The following is an 18,973-nucleotide window of genomic DNA, read 5'->3' as shown; positions in this document are numbered from 1 at the left end:
CTGTCATCATCACAGGCAGTCCCTCGGAATCGAGGAAGACTTGCTTCTACTCTTAACGTGAGTCCTTAGGTGGCTGAACAGTCCAATACGAGAACCCCAGACTCACAGGTCGGGCAGATAGTCGTTGAGGGAAGGGGTGGGTGGGACAGGTTTGCCGCACGCTCTTTCCTCAGCCTGCGCTTGGTTTCTGCAAGCTCTCTGTGACCAGACTCTGAGCTCAGCGCCCTCCCGAATGCACTTCCTCCACTTAAGGCGGTCTCTAGCCAGGGACTCCCAGGTGTCGGTGGGTGTCCTGTATCTTACATTATTATATATAACTGTATCCTAACATGCTATACATGACTGTAATAAGATATGACCTGTAACCACCAGCATACCTTACCACCAGGGGTCCACTTGCAAGAGACAGGTATGATAAGGACAGGTCTCAGGCAAGTGCAGCATTCCAGAGCTGTGAAATAAAGGTGCAGGTCTAGTGACCTTGACTTCACTACATGCCTCGTGTGAATCTGTACTGAGGGGACAGGACTTTACAGTGGGGATGTTGCACTTTATCAGGGAGGCTTTGAGGGTGTCCTTGTAACATTTCCTCTGCCGTAATGCAGAAACAAACCACATTCAGTGAGGTGATTTGCTTCAGAGTACAGGTAGTTGGACATGCGATTCGCCACTAGTTCTTTCAGCTCTTTTCTCGATGTTTCAGTTTTTTTTTCAGGACTCATTTTCCCTAGCTCTGTAATCTCCTCCAGTCCCACAAACCCCCCAAGAGGCCTGCACTCTTCCAATTCTGCCCTCATGAGCATCCCTGATTATAATCGCTTCACCATTGGTGGCTGTGCCTCCGGTTACCTCGGCCCTAAGCTCGGGAATTCCCTGCCCAAACCTCTCCACCCCTCTTTTTCTCCTTTTTAAGACGCTCCTTAAAACCTACCTCTTTGACTACGTTTTTGATCACCTGCCCTAATTTCTCCTTTTATGGCTCGGTGTCAAATTTTTTGTCTTATACTACTCATGTAAAGTGCTTTGGGACATTTTACTATGTTAAAGGTGCTATACAAATACACGTTATAACATGTTCAACCAAGATATCATGCAATACTTTGATTTCTTTTACAACAGTGCTTAACCTATGATTGCTGAATTAGTATGAGGGTCTGTAAAGTGTCACAATTTGGGCAGATTAAATAACCGAGACAAACTCCCAGGACCTTCGCGAGTTAAGACCTTCGCGATCTTATTGAATGGTGGTGCAGGCTCGAAGGGCCGAATGGCCTCCTCCTGCAACATTTTTCTATGTTTCTAAAGCCACTTGTCCATGTTGTTCAGTTCGAGGTGAGAGACTGGACCAATCAGGTCTTGTTGGGTAGGTTTCCTGCATCAGTGTGAAGGTTGAAGCCTTTGTAAGATTGTGCTCGATATGCCGATCACCTCTGGGGTTTTACCATCCCCACTTACCACCACTCCACTCTTTTTTTTTTTTTAAATTAAAAAAAAAATAAAAATTTCTCTCCATTTGATCCCTCTGCTTCATTGCCAAATAATTAAGAAATGCCCAGAAATGACACATGAATAAAACAAATGTTGCATTGCTTTTCTGTTTTGCAAATTCTGCCCTCTTGAGTATCCTTAATTATAATCGCTCAACCATTGATGGCCATGCCTGCAGCTGCCTGGGCCCCAAGCTCTGGAACTCCCTCCCTAAACCTTCACCTCTCTACACCTCTTTCTTCCTTTAAGACACTCCTTAAAACCTAGCTCTTTGACCAAGGTTTCTGCCATAATTTCCTCGTGTGGCTCGGTGTCCAATTTATTTTGTTGTCCTGTGAAGCGCCTTGCGATGTTTTACTACCTTAATGGCGCTATATAAATGCAAATTGTTTCTAAAGTTGAAATAATTGCTTTTAGGGTGACAACTTCTAGCTAAGAGGAGTGATCATTCAGGCACAATGAATATATTCTAGAACAAACCCAAGTCTCCGAATAAAGCAAACGTCTGTGGGTGGCACAAGGAGCTTAAATCAAAGTATTAACCTTTGAACTCTTGGCATCTCCTGGAAATTCCTGTTTACCTGGGTCAGCCATTTTTCTTTTACATTTATATCGTGTAGACTGTAATTCTGAAACACTTTCAAATGAAGGAAACGGGAGAAGCGAGGAGAAACTTTAATCATCAACCTTTACTGCACAAGTTAAGCACTGGGAAACATATTGGGGTGGGGCAGGGGGGCTGTGTGTGGAATAGATGAGAATATCGCATTTCAAAACCGAATTTTGAGGTAATGGAATCTTGAGTGTAAAGCTTGACCTTGTAACATCATAGACACACAGCAGTTCTACTGCTTGACCAATCATCTGTGTCCCTGGCGTTGTCCCAACAATGTTTTTCCAATGGTGCTCCAGTGGTTAAAGTTGGTTATGAGCTGAAAGTTACTGTTCACAACATCCGTTTCTGGCTCAAAAGTGAAATACTGTGGATGCTGGAAATCTGAAATAGAACCGGGAAATTCTGGAAAACACGCCAGGTCAGGCAGCATCTGTGGAGAGTTAAAATTTTTGGGATGACCTTTCATCAGAGTGGTTTCTGGCTGCGGGTGTGGAATTAGTAGTGGAGAAAGTTTGACAATGACTTCAAAACTAGTCATTTTTTTTTTCAGTTGCAGAATAGTCGTGTAAATTGCAACATTGTGTTTTGCATTTCCAGATGAACGATTAAGGGTTTCCTTGTTAAAATTTAACAGGGGAGCTAAGAGCAGTTAGATTTGAGTATCACTTCTTTCTTAATGCTTATGTTTGCTTATACCTTTTTAATATTGGAAAGTCCCAACTCCATAAATACACCTCGTAATCAACTGCAATCTCCAGGGACGATCTGTGCAAACCAGGAGGAAGATTTTCTGCAACACGATGAAAAAGCTTTAAATTGGCACTTGCACAGTTGAGGTTGCTGCTGTTATTGTCAGTGTAGATCGGATTTGTTTTTTGCTGGCTTTCCAGTCTCAAAACACGAGACATTGAATTCTGTAGAATCCAAAGCTGTTTTATCTCCTCACTGGTGACTACCAGCCATCACTAAACCGGGGCTGATTAAGCAATGTTCAGATTTGGAAGGTAAAATCCTGGAGTTGGAACCACACTTCTGGTCATTTTCAGGCTCCCATCGATGGGCTCAATTTTCCCCAATGCTGTCTTTTGGCGTACTTGAAGAGTAACGCCTTTTTTTGGGACCCCGGTACGGCAAAAAAAATCATCCAAGTTGCCCTGTTTGATTCCTTCATTTTGGCGGCGCCGAGACTGCCGTTTAGTTTTGGGGGTGGAGCCCAAGATCTGCACCAAAAAGATTGGGTTGCCACAGCAACCAGGGACAGAATGTGAGCTGAGGCTGTAAACTGAAATACACAGCCAGCTCGCAACCTGCACAAGCACATTACACATTGCAGCAACTTACCTCCATTTAAATTATTAGTGTTAATGACAAAAGTCTATCTCTTCCGCCCCCTCACCCCCCCCCCCCCCATCCTGGTCCCTGCTCCTATCCCAGGTCGAATGGCCTCCTCCCTCCTTGTCCCCACTCCTCACTATGCCCGAAAGGCTTTCTCCCTCTGCCCCCCCAGTCTCTCTCTCTCTCCTCTCTGCTGCTGCTGCTGGCCGGGCCCTGGAACTGCATCTGCTGCTCTGATTTACTTTCCTAACTCCATGGAGGCCACATATGCCGTCCTAAGAAGAATTAGAGTAAATTGGAGCAGGCCAAACTTGTTTAAATGGCCAGAATTGGCGTGGATGGCAGGTTACGCCCCCCCCCCTCTATGACACACAAAAAACGAACCTAAAAAAATCGCTGGCACACATTGATTGTGGAAACTTGTATTTTTGAACTTCGGCCAAAAAAAATGGTGCAAATCACTGGGGAAAATCCTGCTGGTAATAGGACAGTTACTGCAAGATAATTGGCCTTCAAGTTTGGCATGTGTGGTAACGATGTAGAAATTCACAGGGAAGCAATATTTCGATTCCTGTAATGTATTTTGCAATTAATGATTACAGAACCAGTCAAATATGATAGCTTCATGTAAATAGAGTATGCACTTCCTCCAGTTTTCTAACCATCTAATGCCTGCCAGCTCCGAAGAGTATTATCACCCGAGGATCTTTTAAGTGGGGAGTGGGCGAGAAATGAGTGTTCTGTCCAAATGACCTTTTGGAACCTCCAGTCCTGTGTCAGCCGGAGTGCAAATTAGCGCTTTCACTGGAGGGGAAAAAAATGTGCGAGTGCAATTGCCAGTTGAGATAGAAGAACTTGTCCGACACCTCAACGTAGAAACATAGAAAATCGGTGCAGGAGTAGGCCCTTAGAGCCCCATGATGGGGAGCACTGGGCGGAAGGCTGGGATCATGCTAGAAATGATCAAGAGCCCATGGAACAATCACTTCACAGTGCAATAAGAACACAAGGGAAGGAGCGCAGCACAGAAAACAGTACTTCAAACTTGACTTCTCTGCAGCAACCTGCAAAACAAGAGTCAGCTGGTGCAGACCAGTCTTGCAGCAATAAGTGAACAACACGAAGGACTTGTTTACGATTCAAATTCCCAGCAAATTCTGGTGGGTCTATTTTCCAAGCTTGATTTTCTGTCGGTAATTTCTGATCCACAATTTTTGACCATGATCTATTATTTTTGGAGAGACACTTGCATTTCCCCATTCAATGCATCTTCGCTGCCCTGGAGAAATAGTTGAAGACCTGCTCTATAATGGTGGCATAACTTTCTTCAGTGATTTTAAGGTGATTGATAAAACAACCAACAGCGACATGAGGAAAAACTTTTTTACGCAGTGAGTGGTTAAGATCTGAAATGCACTGCCTGAAAGGGTGGTGGAGGCAGAATCAATCGCCACTTTCAAAAGGGAGCTGGATAAATACCTGGAAGAAAAAAATGTGCAGGGCTACGGGGAAAGGGAGTGGGACTAGCCGAAGTGCTCTTGCAGAGAGCTGGCATGGGCTCAATGGACTGAATGGTCTCCTGTGCTGTAACCATTCTATGATTCCACTAAAAGAATTGGCACTGTGTTGGGAGGAGCAATGGAGTCTGCCCCATGAGTATTAATCCTATTTTCAGTAGATTTTAATTCGACATCTGTAATGCCCTTTTTCAGTTACTGTGCTTTGTGCACTTGGAAAAGGACCTGCTTGGGTTTGTCTATATTCCCTCTTGTCACATTAGTGTGAAAGGTCATTTCAATAATTAAATCTTCAATGATTTACTTTCCCCAATCCCTGGAATCCTTCTGGGAGGAAACATTTTTTAACATTCTTCATACCATCTCTGCACTTCAACCAAAAACATTTACTCATTTTCCATTTTTCCCTGTGTTTTTAAAAAAAAAGATAATTTGTCAGGTAGTTTGGCAGAATCTGGCTTCTCTTCTAAACTCAATTCTGGTGCATATAATTCTACGGTATTATGTCCACACTCTCCTCTGAGTCAGAAAGTTGTGGGTTCAAGTCCTACTCCAGGGACTTGAGCACAAAAATCTAAGTTGATATGCCAGTGGAGTGCTGCACTATCCAGGCCAACATCCCCAGCATTAAAGCACTGACCACAGTCGATCAGCTCCGCTGGGCAGGCCACATAGTTTACATGCCAGACACGAGACTCCCAAAGCAAGTGCTCTATAGCACGCTTGCCGTGAAGGTGCTTCGCAAAGGTGGGCAGCCGAAACGTTACAAGGGCACCCTCAAAGCCTCGCTGATATTTATCCCTCAATCAACATAACAAAAAACGATTATCTGGTCATTATCACACTGCTGTTTTGTGGGAGCTTACTGTGCACAGGTTGGCTGCTGCGTTTCCCACATTACGACACTGACTACACTTTAAAAGTACTTCATTGGCTGTAAAGTGCTTTGCGACATCTGGTGGTCATGAAAGGCGCTATATAAATGCAAGTCTTTTTCTTTGAGCATCTGTGGCATTGCAAACATGGAGTCCAGACAAAGTGTGATCTTCAGGTGAAGTAGGGTTAGAGGGCAGGAAACATACAAACATAACTTAGTCCCCATTTATTTATATATTCCCATTACAAATTCTTATGTCCACATTTATAACCTGTTACGGATGTAAACGTTATAACTAAGACTTGCCACCAGGGGGCGCACCTTTTGGAGACCCACGGGTCACCTGCACACCTCGTGCAAGCGAGTATAAAAGGTTGTCTGCCATGCTGCTTCACTTTGGAGTTTGATTAAAGAGACTAAGGTCACATCAGTTTGAGCTTACAGCATACAGTCTTGTGGAGTTATTCTGAAGATAACATATGTAACTGCCGAGATAAATGTGTCTCATTTTAATTGCACCTTCCTGTCAAGTGTGTTTTCAGGAAAAGAAGGAAATTGAAGGAAGGGAAAAATCCTTTTGAATTTGAAAAAAGGCCACCAAAACTGAATGAAGAAGCCCACAATATAATTGTAAATAAAACATTGATCATACATTATGTAGTTTATTGCCACTACAAGATAAAAGCCTCGAGAGTCTCAAAACGAGGGAAACTAATTGAGAACAGCTAGATGCAGCAGGGTTTGGGGAGGCTCAGGTGAAGCGTGAACATGGACCAGTTGGGCTGAATGGCCTGTTCCTGTGCTGTAAATTCTATATAGACGAAGGGACTGAAAATTCAACCAATACTCCAGTCGAGCTCTGGAAGGCACAAGTGCATACTTCAAAGAGGAAATTCAGGAGGACTCCAGAGAACGAACAGGATGAAGGAGCGAATTGATCTCTGATCAAAACTGCACCCGAAGCAGAGGGAAAAACTAGGTGGTCAGATTTAATTTTATTGAAGGAAACCATCTTCGCAATCGAGGTTGGAGAAATAACCTCCGGTTGTTAAATTTCCCTGAAGGGCAGAAGATGGAGGCAAGCCAGCTGGTTTTATACAAGCATTACTGCAGAACCTTCTAAATATAGATCTTGAGGCAACGCTGGCTGAACAGCGAGCCTGTTGTGCTTTTCGTTTGGCAGCCTGCAGTCTTGTAAATAAGTGAAGAGGGTCTGTGGTGAAGTTGTCAAATTTCTACGGCACTGTTGGGGCAAGGGGCAGTTTGGTGGGAGAATCCCCACATTGGCCAATTTTTTATTTAAGCGAACCTCTGACATGGTGCAAAGATTTCGTGGCCGTTGGGAAATTTGTGAGGTCGGTCGGGTTCACGTGCTCTGTGCTTTGGTTAATCCACCACGGGCTCTCACCTGGAAACCTAAATAATCCATATCTTGCCTGAGGAACAGAGGAAGGGAATTCATGAAGATGGATCGTACCATAATCATTTGTGAAGGGGACGACAAACTGGTCAAAGTTTTTTTTTCATCTGACAACACAGCAGAGTGGAAAGGTCCGTGCAGGCTCAACAAGGCTCGTAGTCTGGGGGGATGCTGAGATGGTGTAGGAGCAGGATTGAACACCAAAACCTTAGTTGGTGCTGGCCACAAGCCTGATTTGTGACCGGATGGCCACTGGAACGGCTGCAGTACCGAGATGCCAGACTTTAATTTGGAAGTGTGCTATGTATGTTACTCTAGGAACTTGAGTCCAATGCCCTCCGTATTTTCAGGTCGGTGGGGTCGGGGAGGGGGTGGGGACGGCATTTCGAAGTAGGCAGGAGAATGGAAATGAACCAAACATGGAAACATTTTAGCAACTGAACATGCATCAGTGTGAGCGCGGTTAGGAATGGTTTATAGGAAATATTTTGTGCACTATTAATAGTACAGAAAGATTGTGGTTCCCATGGTAATGCAGCTTTTATGGGTGTACCTTGTTCTGGTGACATCAGCGTGCGCGTGGATGCTTTGTTTGGCCACTTTGTCGTACAGTGCCTCTTAATGAGATGCAATGCATCAAATGTATGGGCCTCTGGATACCGTACTCTGTGTTCTTTTTTTTTCTGGTTCCCAATCTAATTACTATGTTTAGCTGCACTACCCGGTTGCAAGCCAAGCTTCTTTACTGAAAGAATGTCATGATTAACCCATGAAAGCTGTGTGTGTCTTTATTTATCTCCGTGCCAATACCTCACATTGAAGAAAAAATCCCCCAAGAAGAATAAATGTTTAGAAATGTCACTTAATGCAGTTGGGAAAACTTACTGCATCCTAATTTTAGTCAGAGGAACGCATACTGCCACACATGGTAAATCCTGAGAATTAACAGCCAAATTGCAAAATCTTTCCCATCGAACCCTAGATGTTTATGGCACAGAATGTCCCATCATGTCAATGTAAAATGCTTTGCCAGAACAATGCTGTGCTCTTTTTGACCAGCGTATCCTCCTGCGTCAAATATTTATCCAATTTCCCCCTTTAAAAAAAAATCCAATAGTCTGTTCCAACATGTGCAAGGCGTTCCATGCTTCAAGTCTCTGCAGAAAGGAATCAATCCTAAACTCTCCTCGCTCTCGGTGATGATTTTGAACCACTGACCTCTTCGTCCCAAACGATAGCCTTTATTCACTCTCTCTCAATCCTTCCTCATTTTAAGAATCTCCACTAAAGCCCCTCTTGGCCTTCTCTGCTCTGTCGAAAACAGTGCCAGCATTTAATCTCTGCTCATAACGATTGTTTCCCACTGCTGGCAGTGTTCTGGTGAATCCACACTGTCTGTGTCCTCCAGCTTTAATTGTTTGTTCCATACTGGGAGCCCCAAAACTCTGTGGCCAAACCAGTACATTGTACAAAATTATCATCTTTTCACTCTCTTACCATGGTCCTCTATTTTTAACATTGAAAATGATGTTGGCTTTCTTACAGATTTATTCAAGAAATTATGCATTTGGAGCCCTGAGGTCTGAGTTAATCCACCCACTTTGTGTTTTTCCATTTTAATGTTCCTTGTTTTCCTTCTCCTGCCAAAGTACATTACCAGACATCTCTCTCACGTCATTTGTTTGGCCGTTCTGTTTGCATGTCTCCGTCTTCCTGAAGTCTTTTGCCAACCCACCTACTGTTATGTATGTAAACTTTGTAATAGTGTAAGACTTGCCACCAGGGGGCGCACCTGCTGGAGACCCAAGGGTCACCTGCACACCTCGTGTAAGCAAGTATAAAAGGTTGTCTGCCATGCTGCTTCACTCTGGAGTTTGATCAAAGAGACTAAGGTCACATCAGTTTGAGCTTACAGTATACAGTCTTGTGGAGTTATTCTGAACATAACACCTACCTTTGTGTTAACAGCAAATTTCAAGGTTGTGTTCCTCATGCCCAAGTGCAGACCGTCTGCATAGACCAAATGGACCCAGCACTGACCCCTGGGGCGCACCACCTCTGACCCTGCGCCAATCTGTGCCACAACCATCAATCCCAACTCTGTTTTCCTTTGCATTGATCAACTTTTTCTCCATGCTGCTACATTTCCTGTTCACGCAAGCCTGAATGAGTTGAGACCGCTTATCGAATGTCTTCCAAAAATCCAAATAACACTTGACCACCACATCCCCATTATCCATCCAATTGGTTACTTCATCATCCAACCCTCCGCTCCCCCCCCACCACCTGAACAAGCCTGATACTGAGATGTTGATCACTATCCAGTGATCACTGCTGGAAAGCGAGTGTGTTTGGGTGCCGGGCACAGAATTGGGCACCGCTGTGATGCTGTCCATGGTTGAAAAGCTCTCCAACACTTGAGAAAGCAGATAGTGGCCAGTTCCAGTATAGTGTAATCCAACAAAAGCTGGCGTCTTCAGGAGATTTAGAATCATAGCATGGTTACAGCACAGGAGGAGGTCATTCGGCCCATCGAGCCCGTGCTGGCTCTCCAAGAGCACTTCAGCAAGTCCCACTCCCCCGCCATTTCCCCACAGTCCTGCATTTTTTTTTTCCTTCATCTAATTATACAATTCTCTTTTGGAAGCCACAATTAATTCTGCCTCCGCCACCCTCTCAGGCAGCGCATTCCGGATCATAACCACCCCTCACTTCTCATTTAAAATTCTCATTCTCTATCACCCACCCAAATACCATTAAAAATTTGATTACTAATAGTTCTTCTCTACTTTGCTCCCTCTGCCTCTGCACCGAACGACTTCTCATCCTCTCTGATTTCAAACTCCATCTCAATTCACCATGCGCTCTCCCCTCTGAGCTCACGACCCTCCTGTCCTTCCTTAATCTCTCGCTCCTTGGAAACGCCCCAAACCATATTCATGGCCACCCCGTTGACCTTGCCATCTCTCGTGGCCTCGCTACTCCCATTGTGTCAATCGCTCTGACCGCTTCCTCGTCTCGCTCTCCACCCACATCCCCCTTCCACCCCCAAGTGGTTGTTGCTTGTGTCAAGATTTATTAATAGGTTTGCTTTTTGTGATCTTGTGTGACAGACTCAAAGGGTTTGTTGATTTGTTTCATTATAATTTTTTTCTCATCAGAACCTCCCAACCATTGCAACATCACAAGCTTCCATGTGAGATCAGATAGTGAAAGACCCGTTCTCAAGCCCCAAGTGGACTACTTGCCGAAACATAGGCCCTGCAGCATCAGAGCTCCGCTGCTTGTAAATTGGAGAGAACTTGCTGCCCCTAACAGTAAGTGGCCTTTTAGTTGATCTTGTGCCTCAGCCTAGGATCAAATAAACTAAAACAAGTGGTTGGTGATTGTGCCCAGAATGCAATGCGCTGGTCACTGCGAGGTTAAGTTGTACACAAGTATCCACGCAAACTTCTAGTTCTATTGGGGTACATGGTATTGGGGGTAATGTATTGACGTGGATAGAGAACTGGTTGGCAGACAGGAAGCAAAGGGTGGGAATAAACAGAATGGCAGGCAGTGACTAGTGGGGTGCCGCAAGGTTCAGTGCTGGGTCCCCAGTTATTTACAATATACATTATTGATTTCGACGAAGGAATTGAATGTAATATCTCCAAGTTTGCCGATGACCCTAAGCTGGGTGGCAGTGTGAACTGTGAGGAGGGTGCTAAGAGGCTGCAGGGGAATTTGGACAGGTTAGGTGAGTGGGCAAATACATGGCAGATGCAGTATAATGTGGATAAATGTGAGGTTATTCACTTTGGTGGCAAAAACAGGAAGGCCGATTTATTATCTGAATGGTGACAGATTATTAAAAGGGGCGGTGCAACGAGACCTGGGTGTCATGGTACATCAGTCATTGAAAGTTGGCATGCAGGTACAGCAGGTGGTGAAGAAGGCAAATGGCATTTTGGCCTTCGTAGCGAGAGGATTTGAGAATAGGAGCAGGGAGGTCTTACTGCAGTTGTACAGGGCCTTGGTGAGGCCACAGCTTGAATATTGTGTACAGTTTTGGTCTCCTAATCTAAGGAAGGACATTCTTGTTATTGAGGGAGTGCAGTGAAGGTTCACCAGACTGAATCCCGGGATGGCAGGACTGACATATGAAGAAAGACTGGATCGACTCGGCTTATATTCACTGGAATTTCGAAGAATGAGAGGCGATCTCACAAAAACATATAAAATTCTGATGGGACTGGACAGGTTAGATGCAGGAAGAATGTTCCCGATGTTGGGGAAGTCCAGAACCAGGGGTCACAGTCTTAAGGATAAGGGGTAAGCCATTTAGGACTGAGATGAGGAGAAACTTTTTCACCCAGAGAATTGTGAACCTGTGGAATTCTCTACCACAAAGTTGTTGAGTCCGGTTTGTTGGATATATTCAAAAGGGAGTTCGATGTGGCCCTTATGGCTAAAGGGATCAAGGGGTATGGAGAGAAGGCAGGAATGGGGTACTGAAGTTGCATGATCAGCCATGATCATATTGAATGGTGGTGCAGGCTCGAATGGCCTGCTCCTGCACCTGTATTTTTCTATGTTTCTAGACTCTCCAGCCAGGGGAAACAACCACTGCACATCTACCCTGTCAATCCCCCTCAGAATCTTGTATGTTTCAATGAGATCGCCTTTCATTTTTCTAAACTCCAGTGAGAGTGTAGGCCCAATCTACTTAATCTCTCCTCATCGGACAACCCTCTCATCCCAGGGATCAATCTAGTGAACCTTCGTTATACCGTCTCTAAGGCAAGATCGGGTGAAATAAAGCCGGTTTCATGTGACCACGGGTGCCTGGGAATGTGGACGCAATGTGATTGAACCCCCACCCCCCCCCCCCTCCTGCTGGCTGAGCGCAATTGGCAGACCTTGCCCTTCCAAAATGGGGGAATGGCCAGTTTTGTGGGCGGGCACTGCTTCGGGTGAAGGGACTGTTAAACTCGCGTGAAAACACAGATACTCTAGCGTAAAGTAGCTGTGGGCGAAACTCTCGCGCTGAGAATTCCGCCATCTTTCGCACTGTGATTTGAATCCACCCAAGTTTCACTGCTCTCGGGGTGGAAATAGTGCCGACACTCTCGGCCAAGAGGCGGGATATTGTTTCATTTAAAAAGTGTTTCTTTTTTACGGGTGAATAACATTGCTCAGTTCGCCTCTCCTTGAAGAGAGCAACCAGAGGTTTGATTTCTCCTCTCTTACCAGATGTATGTTAGAGAGTAGCCAGCGATTGAAGCTGGGCTGAATGCTCTCCTGGTGTTGTCTCATACTTGAAGTTGGCGAGAATTATGTCCGCTCTTCATGTTGATTGTTTTGGCTTTTACAGCGCTGCCAAGTGACCATAATTAATGGAGCGATGTAGAGGTGCACATGGCCCACGTTTGCTGCATGTGAGATGATCAGTGTAGTGCCGTGGCCTGTATCATTTTAAACAACTGCAATGAGACATTTCTTCACGCAAAGGGTTGTGAATCTTTGGAATGCTCTACCCCGGAGGGCTGAGGATACTCAGCCGTTGAGTATTCAGGACAGAGGTCAATGCATTTTTGGGAACTAAGGGAATTAAGAAATATGGGGATAGTGCAGGAAGGTGGAATTTAAGTATATCAGCCATGATCTTATTGAATGGCGGAGCAGGCTCGAGGGGCCGAATGGCCTACTCCTGCTCCTAATTCATATGTTCTTATGAAGTGAGACACAGGTGAGATTCAGAAGAAATCTTATCTGCTGTCTAAATAGGCCACACAAACAGTGGCTTCTATTAACCTAGTTCAGTGAGGTTAGAGTGCCAACTAATCTGTGCACTTTACTTTATCTCATCCTTCTTACTCGGTGGTGTCCTCTGTGCAACAACATTAAAATATAAAAACTCTTTGTTCCAGAACACAAAATACTACTTAGAGGTTATTAATCTAACCGAAAACAGCCAGAGGCATATCACTGAAGCTCAATCTTATCAGCTCATAACATTTGTGCATGTTGTTGCAATCTGATGTTATGTTCACTTAGTATTGAATGGTTCATTTTATACGCTTATTTTGTCTGACGTTTCTCATCTGAAAACTGCAGATTTGTCTCATGTTTAAATGGAGTGAAGTATCGAATGTTCATACTAGCAGTCTAGGTATCGTTAATCTTTCCAGTTTCTCATCTATATGTTTGTTAACCATGTTGCGTCTGTCAATTATTTCTTTACACATTGTGTCTGTCTGTCTTGTAGTCCCGTGTAATTGTGTTTTTTTTTTAATTTTCATTATTCACTAATTATCTTGTGGAAACCTTTTTCCCCCATTTCAAATTTCTCCTCGAGCAAACTTGTCAAAAGAATTCTCTGCAGTCCACCTACCATGACAGTTCCTCAATCCGCCCACAATAAACCCCATCACTAAAATGTACAAAACAATTCATCAACATGGCTATAACAGCTTTCATCGCAATTACCATGACATGCCCCAGCAGGTTCTGATCACCGCCGCCCGTACACCTTTCCCACCACTCCCTCATAATTCACAATCCTCAACTGAGTCGCTGCTCATCCATGTTCAAAGACACCCACCCCCCGGCAGTCCCAATTGTTATGTCTTTAATACTCTTATGAATTGTAATGTATCCTACCTGGCTACTATTGGTGCTATCACAAGTGTGCCACCAGAGGGCACAGCAGTGGGAGACTCGCTGGTTACCTGTACAGGTGTGCCTGGCTTAGTATAAAAGGCAGGCCACCAGGTGTGATCCTCACTCTGGAGTTATCAATAAAGGACTAAGGTCACTACAGTTCAAGTACAACACATTTCCTCGTGGGGTCATTATCAGAGCATCTAAGGACATGACGTGAATGACTCCACGAGGTCTAATATTGTCCTTGAGCTGTTGTGACCTTAGTCCCATTTATTGTAACTCCAGAGTGAAGCACAATGGTGGGCAGCCTTTTATACTGGCCCTGCAGACCTATGCAGGTGACCCTCAGGTCTCCCACCGCAGTGCTCTCTGATGACACACCTTATGTGACTATACAGTTAGCATACATGGTCTACATACATGATACCAATGTTAACAAAACACTCTCCAAGCCCCGTTCACCACCTGTGCTCGCTGATCTACATTGGCTCCCACTCTAGCAACGCCTCGATTTTTACAATTCTCATCCTTGTTTTTAAATCCTTCCAAAGCCTCGCCTCCTCCCTATCTCTGCCTCTAGCTCTCTGTCGTCCCTTCAGATGCTCCTTAAAATCTACTTCTTTGACCTGTCGTAAAAGCTATGTGGCTCGGTGTCATTTTGTTTGATCACTCTCCTGTGAAGCACCTTGGAACGTTTTACTACAGTCAAGGTGCTATATAAATACAAGTTGTTGTCGAAATTGGTCTCCTGTGTTGTTGGGCCTACACCATGAACAGAACAAAACAAGAAAAAAAGGAAAGACTTGCCTTTTATATAGCACCTTTCACAACTACCCGGCATCTCAAAGTGCTTTACAGCCACTGAAGTACGTTGTTGGGCGTGTAGTCACTGTTGTAATGTAGGAAACACGGCAGCCAACTTGCAAACAGCAAGCTCCCAGAAATAGCCATGTGATAATGACCAGATAATCTGTTTTTGTTATGTTGATTGAGGGATAAATATTGGCCAGGACACTGGGGATAACTCCCCTGCTCTTCTTCGAAATAGTGCCGTGGGATCTTTTACGTCCACCTGAGAGAGCAGATGGTGCCTCAGTTTAACGTCTCATACGAAAGACGGCACCTCCGACAGTGCAGCACTCCCTCAGCACTGCACTGGAGTGTCAGCCTAGATTTATGTGCTCCTGCACTGGCCAGGAGGGGCCTGCTGTGGATCTCTTCCCCTCCCCTGTTAAGATGCTGTGTTCACCACCCATGCCCCCCCCCAGCCTGCCACGTTGAGCCTTCCTCTCTTTCCCCCCCCACCCCCCTTTCAGATGCTGCCTTCTCCCACACCTATCCCAGGCCGAAGGGACTCCTGCATGGTCAGTCGCTACGACTTTAGTTGAAGGTAGGATTTGCTTCAGTTCTTTATTAATTTAATTATTTACTTCAGTTCTTTATTTTTTTTATTGAATGCTTATTACTTTTTGTGCTTCGTTTGGCGCTTGGTGGTACTTTAAATGTAGTTACTTGCGCCGATTCCTTAACTCTTGATAAGGCTTTTCTGTGCGGACAGAAGTGGCAACATAGCCTGGCCTAAGTTAGTTTGGAGCAACTATTTGCTGGCCAAACTCGCTTAAATGGCCAGAACAGGCGCAAGTGGCTGGGGGAAAAAAACTAAACTTAAAAGGAAACCTAACTAACTCACTTACACTGGCACAAATTAAATGGCCAGAATTGCAACTTAAAAGATACTCCAGAAAAATCAATTTGCTCCCCAAAAAAACGGAGCAATTCCTGGGGAAATTTGGGCCCAAAATTGGGAAGGATGTGACCCACGAAACAGGGAGAGAAGATCGAGAGATCGACCTGTTTCATGTTTCTGAGAACCCACTTGACCATGGGAGGTAGAAAGAGTCGCTCAGTCGCTCGACAGAGGAGAGAGATTGATCATCTTTGAATGGAGATGAGCATTTACGGCACTGTATGGATAGAGGGGGATGGTTGCTGTCCAGCTTTAGCGGGCCCATAATATAAAACCCATTTATCCCCGACTCCCTGAGCAATGCTGCAAGTAAACTTGTGAATAGTTACCGTGGAAAATAATTATCTGAGAAGGTTGCTCATATCGGCACTTCATAAATGTAGTTGGTGGTTTTCAGTTTTGAGTGCTTTGCCACAATAAGCCATTTGCCTTGTTCATCCCCTGTACAATCAATAAGGTCACCTCGAAGTCTTTCATCTTTTGAAGTGAAGACCCTTTCCTCATAACTTGCATTTCTGATACTTTGGAATCATCCAGTTAGTTACCTTTCTAAACTCTCGAGGGCAGTAATACCTGTCGTGTGATTACATGACCAGAGCTGCATAACGTACCCCAGACAGAGACGACCAGTGCTTGCACATTAGTCGTATCATCTCTTTTTTAAGATTTCTGAACTAAGATTTGGAGTGACACATGTACCAAATTACTGAGCTGTACTTCAGATTGGAAGGAATTTTCTCTTCACTGCACAACAATGAATATGTTGTATTGTCTGTCTACAAGTTAAAACAGTTCGCTGTGTGTTAATTACTACCTTTATTTTTTTTTAAAAGAGTTGCGTAGCTTTGCTTTAAGAATAGAACATAAAACATAAGAAATAGGAGCAGGAGTAGGTCATACGGCCTCTAGAGAATGCTCCGCCATTTAATACGGTCATGGTTGATCTGATCATGGACTCAGCTCCACTTCCCTGCCTGCTCCCCATAACCCCTTATTCCCTTATCGGTTACGAAACTGTCTATCTGTCTTAAATTTATTCACCGTCCCAGCTTCACAGCTCTCTGAGGCAGCGAATTCCACAGATTTCCAACCCGCAGAAGAAATTTCTCCTCGTCTCAGTTTTAAATGGGTGGCCCCTTATTCTAAGATTATGCCCCCTAGTTCTAGTCTTCCCCTATCAGTGGAAACATCCTCTCTGTGCCCACCTTATCAAACCCCCTCATAATCTTATACATTATTTGATAAGATCACCTCTCATTCTTCTGAATTCCAATGAGTAGAGGCCCAAAGTACTCAACCATTCCTCATAAGTCAACAGGACTGGACAGGTTAGATGCAGGAAGAATGTTCCCGATGTTGGGGAAGTCCAGAACCAGGGGACACTGTCTTAGGATAAGGGGTAGGCCATTTAGGACTGAGATGAGGAGAAACTTCTTCACCCAGAGAGTGGTGAACCTGTGGAATTCCCTGTCGCAGAGAGTTGTTGATGCCAGTTCATTGGATATATTCAAGAGGGAGTTAGATATGGCCCTTAAGGCTAAAGGGATCAAGAGCTATGGAGAGAAAGCAGGAAAGGAGTACTGAAGGAATGATCAGCCATGATCTTATTGAATGGTGGTGCAGGCTCGAAGGGCTGAATGGCCTACTCCTGCACCTATTTTCTATGTTTCTATGTTTAACCCCCTCATTTCCAGAATCAACCGAGGGATTGGTATTTATAAAATTGTTGCCCCTGTCACAAAGTCAGCCAGCGTTCAACAGTGGCGATGAGGGGCTAGAGAGATGTTCTGGAGTTTCTGTTGGTTTTTGGAAATTCAGGAGAAATGTTGTAAACTTCCCTTCAGCGTATGAAATAATGTGGCGATATCTGTTAATGGGTATTGAATATATCCAATGAACTGGCCTCAACAACTCTCTGCGACAGGGAATTCCACAGGTTGGCAACTCTGAGTGAAGAAGTTTCTCCTCATCTCGGTCCTAAATGGCTTACCCTTTATCTTTAGACAGTAACCCCTGGTTCTGTACTTCCCTAACATCGGGGACATTCTTTCAGCATCTAACCTGTCCAGTCCCGTCAGCATTTTCTATGTTTCTATGAGATCACCTCTCATCCTCTAAACTCCAGTGAATACAGGCCCAGTCGATCCAGTCTCTCCTCATATGTCAGTCCTGCCATCCCGGAATCAGTCTGGTGAACCTTCGCTGCACTCCCACAATAGCAAGAACGTCCTTCCTCAGATTAAGAGACCAAAACTGAGCACACTATTCCAGGTGAGGCCTCACCAAGGCCCTGTACAACTGCAGTGAGACCTCCCTGCTCCTATACTCTAATCCCCTCGCTATGAAGGCCAACATGCCATTTGCCGCCTTCACCGCCTGCTGTACCTGCATGCCAACTTTCAATGACTGATGTACCATGACACCCAGATCTCGTTGCACCTCCCCTTGTCCTAATCTGCCATTCAGATAATATTCTGCCTTTGTTTTTGCCACTAAAGTGGATAACCTCACATTTATCCGCATTATACTGCATCTACCATGCATTTGCCCCTTCACCTAACCTGTCCAAGTCACCCTGCAGCCTCTTGGCATCCTCCTCACAGCTCACACCACCACCCAGCTTAGTGTCATCTGCAAAGTTGGAGATATTACACTCAATAGGTTGTTTCTCATCTGCAGAAACATTTAATTGCGAGGCTCGTTTCCATTTTGTCTTCCCCAGTGTTATTAAGCAAGAATACTGGTGGCCAAATGCTTCGCAGAACACAATAGTTCCTGAACCTTTGGGACCAGTTTTTAAAAAAATAATGTATAATTATTAGGTTAAATTGGATAAGCCATCTGTAAAAGCAAGCAACCAAGGTTGTATTGAACCAAGGTGGGAATGTGGAGATGGATAGTAGATCTGCAATTTTGATTAATGTATTGATGTCTTTGTTCAATAGGAAGAATCTTTCCTCGGGAGACTAAGTTAATCCATAATACACAGTGCGTAGTCTGTGGAAAGTGCTTGATGAGCTGAATGGAGTTTTCTCTTTCCATGCCTGCCTGACTCGTTCTATTGCTTTGTCTCTGATTACTTTATTTCAATGTTTTGTGCAGACTTAAGAGGACATTGTGGCTCATTGGTACGCCAACCGAGACTGCGGCAATTGACTGGTACTTGATACATGGCTTGGTGATTAGTGCTGTACAATATTGAGCTTTGTTGTGGAACATTCTGTGGGCATCAGCTGACAGCATGTTCTGTGCTGCTCATTGCAATGACAACATCATTGTCACCATCAGCCGTGGCTCAGTGGGCAGCACTCTCGCCTCTGAGTCA

The 18,973-nt window shown here is 44.6% G+C and overlaps 1 long non-coding RNA gene across 9 annotated transcripts in view; it reads left to right on the top strand.

Moving 5' to 3' along the window:
- LOC139278425 (uncharacterized) overlaps positions 1-18,973 on the top strand; it is a 339,699-nt gene that overhangs the window by 193,470 nt on the left and 127,256 nt on the right. For 8 of the 9 annotated variants that reach the window (XR_011596261.1, XR_011596257.1, XR_011596256.1 and 5 more), the window contains one exon: positions 10,415-10,570. The exons of the other annotated variant lie outside the window; for it this stretch is intronic. This is a non-coding gene — a long non-coding RNA (uncharacterized lncRNA). The remainder of the gene's footprint in view (positions 1-10,414; positions 10,571-18,973) is intronic. 9 annotated transcript variants of the gene reach the window in all.

Source organism: Pristiophorus japonicus, chromosome 13 (assembly GCF_044704955.1).
Source record: "Pristiophorus japonicus isolate sPriJap1 chromosome 13, sPriJap1.hap1, whole genome shotgun sequence".
Classification (NCBI taxonomy): domain Eukaryota; kingdom Metazoa; phylum Chordata; class Chondrichthyes; family Pristiophoridae; genus Pristiophorus; species Pristiophorus japonicus.
The sequence above is the reverse complement of the archived record's forward strand: the minus strand, read 5'-3'. Positions and strand labels throughout refer to the sequence as shown.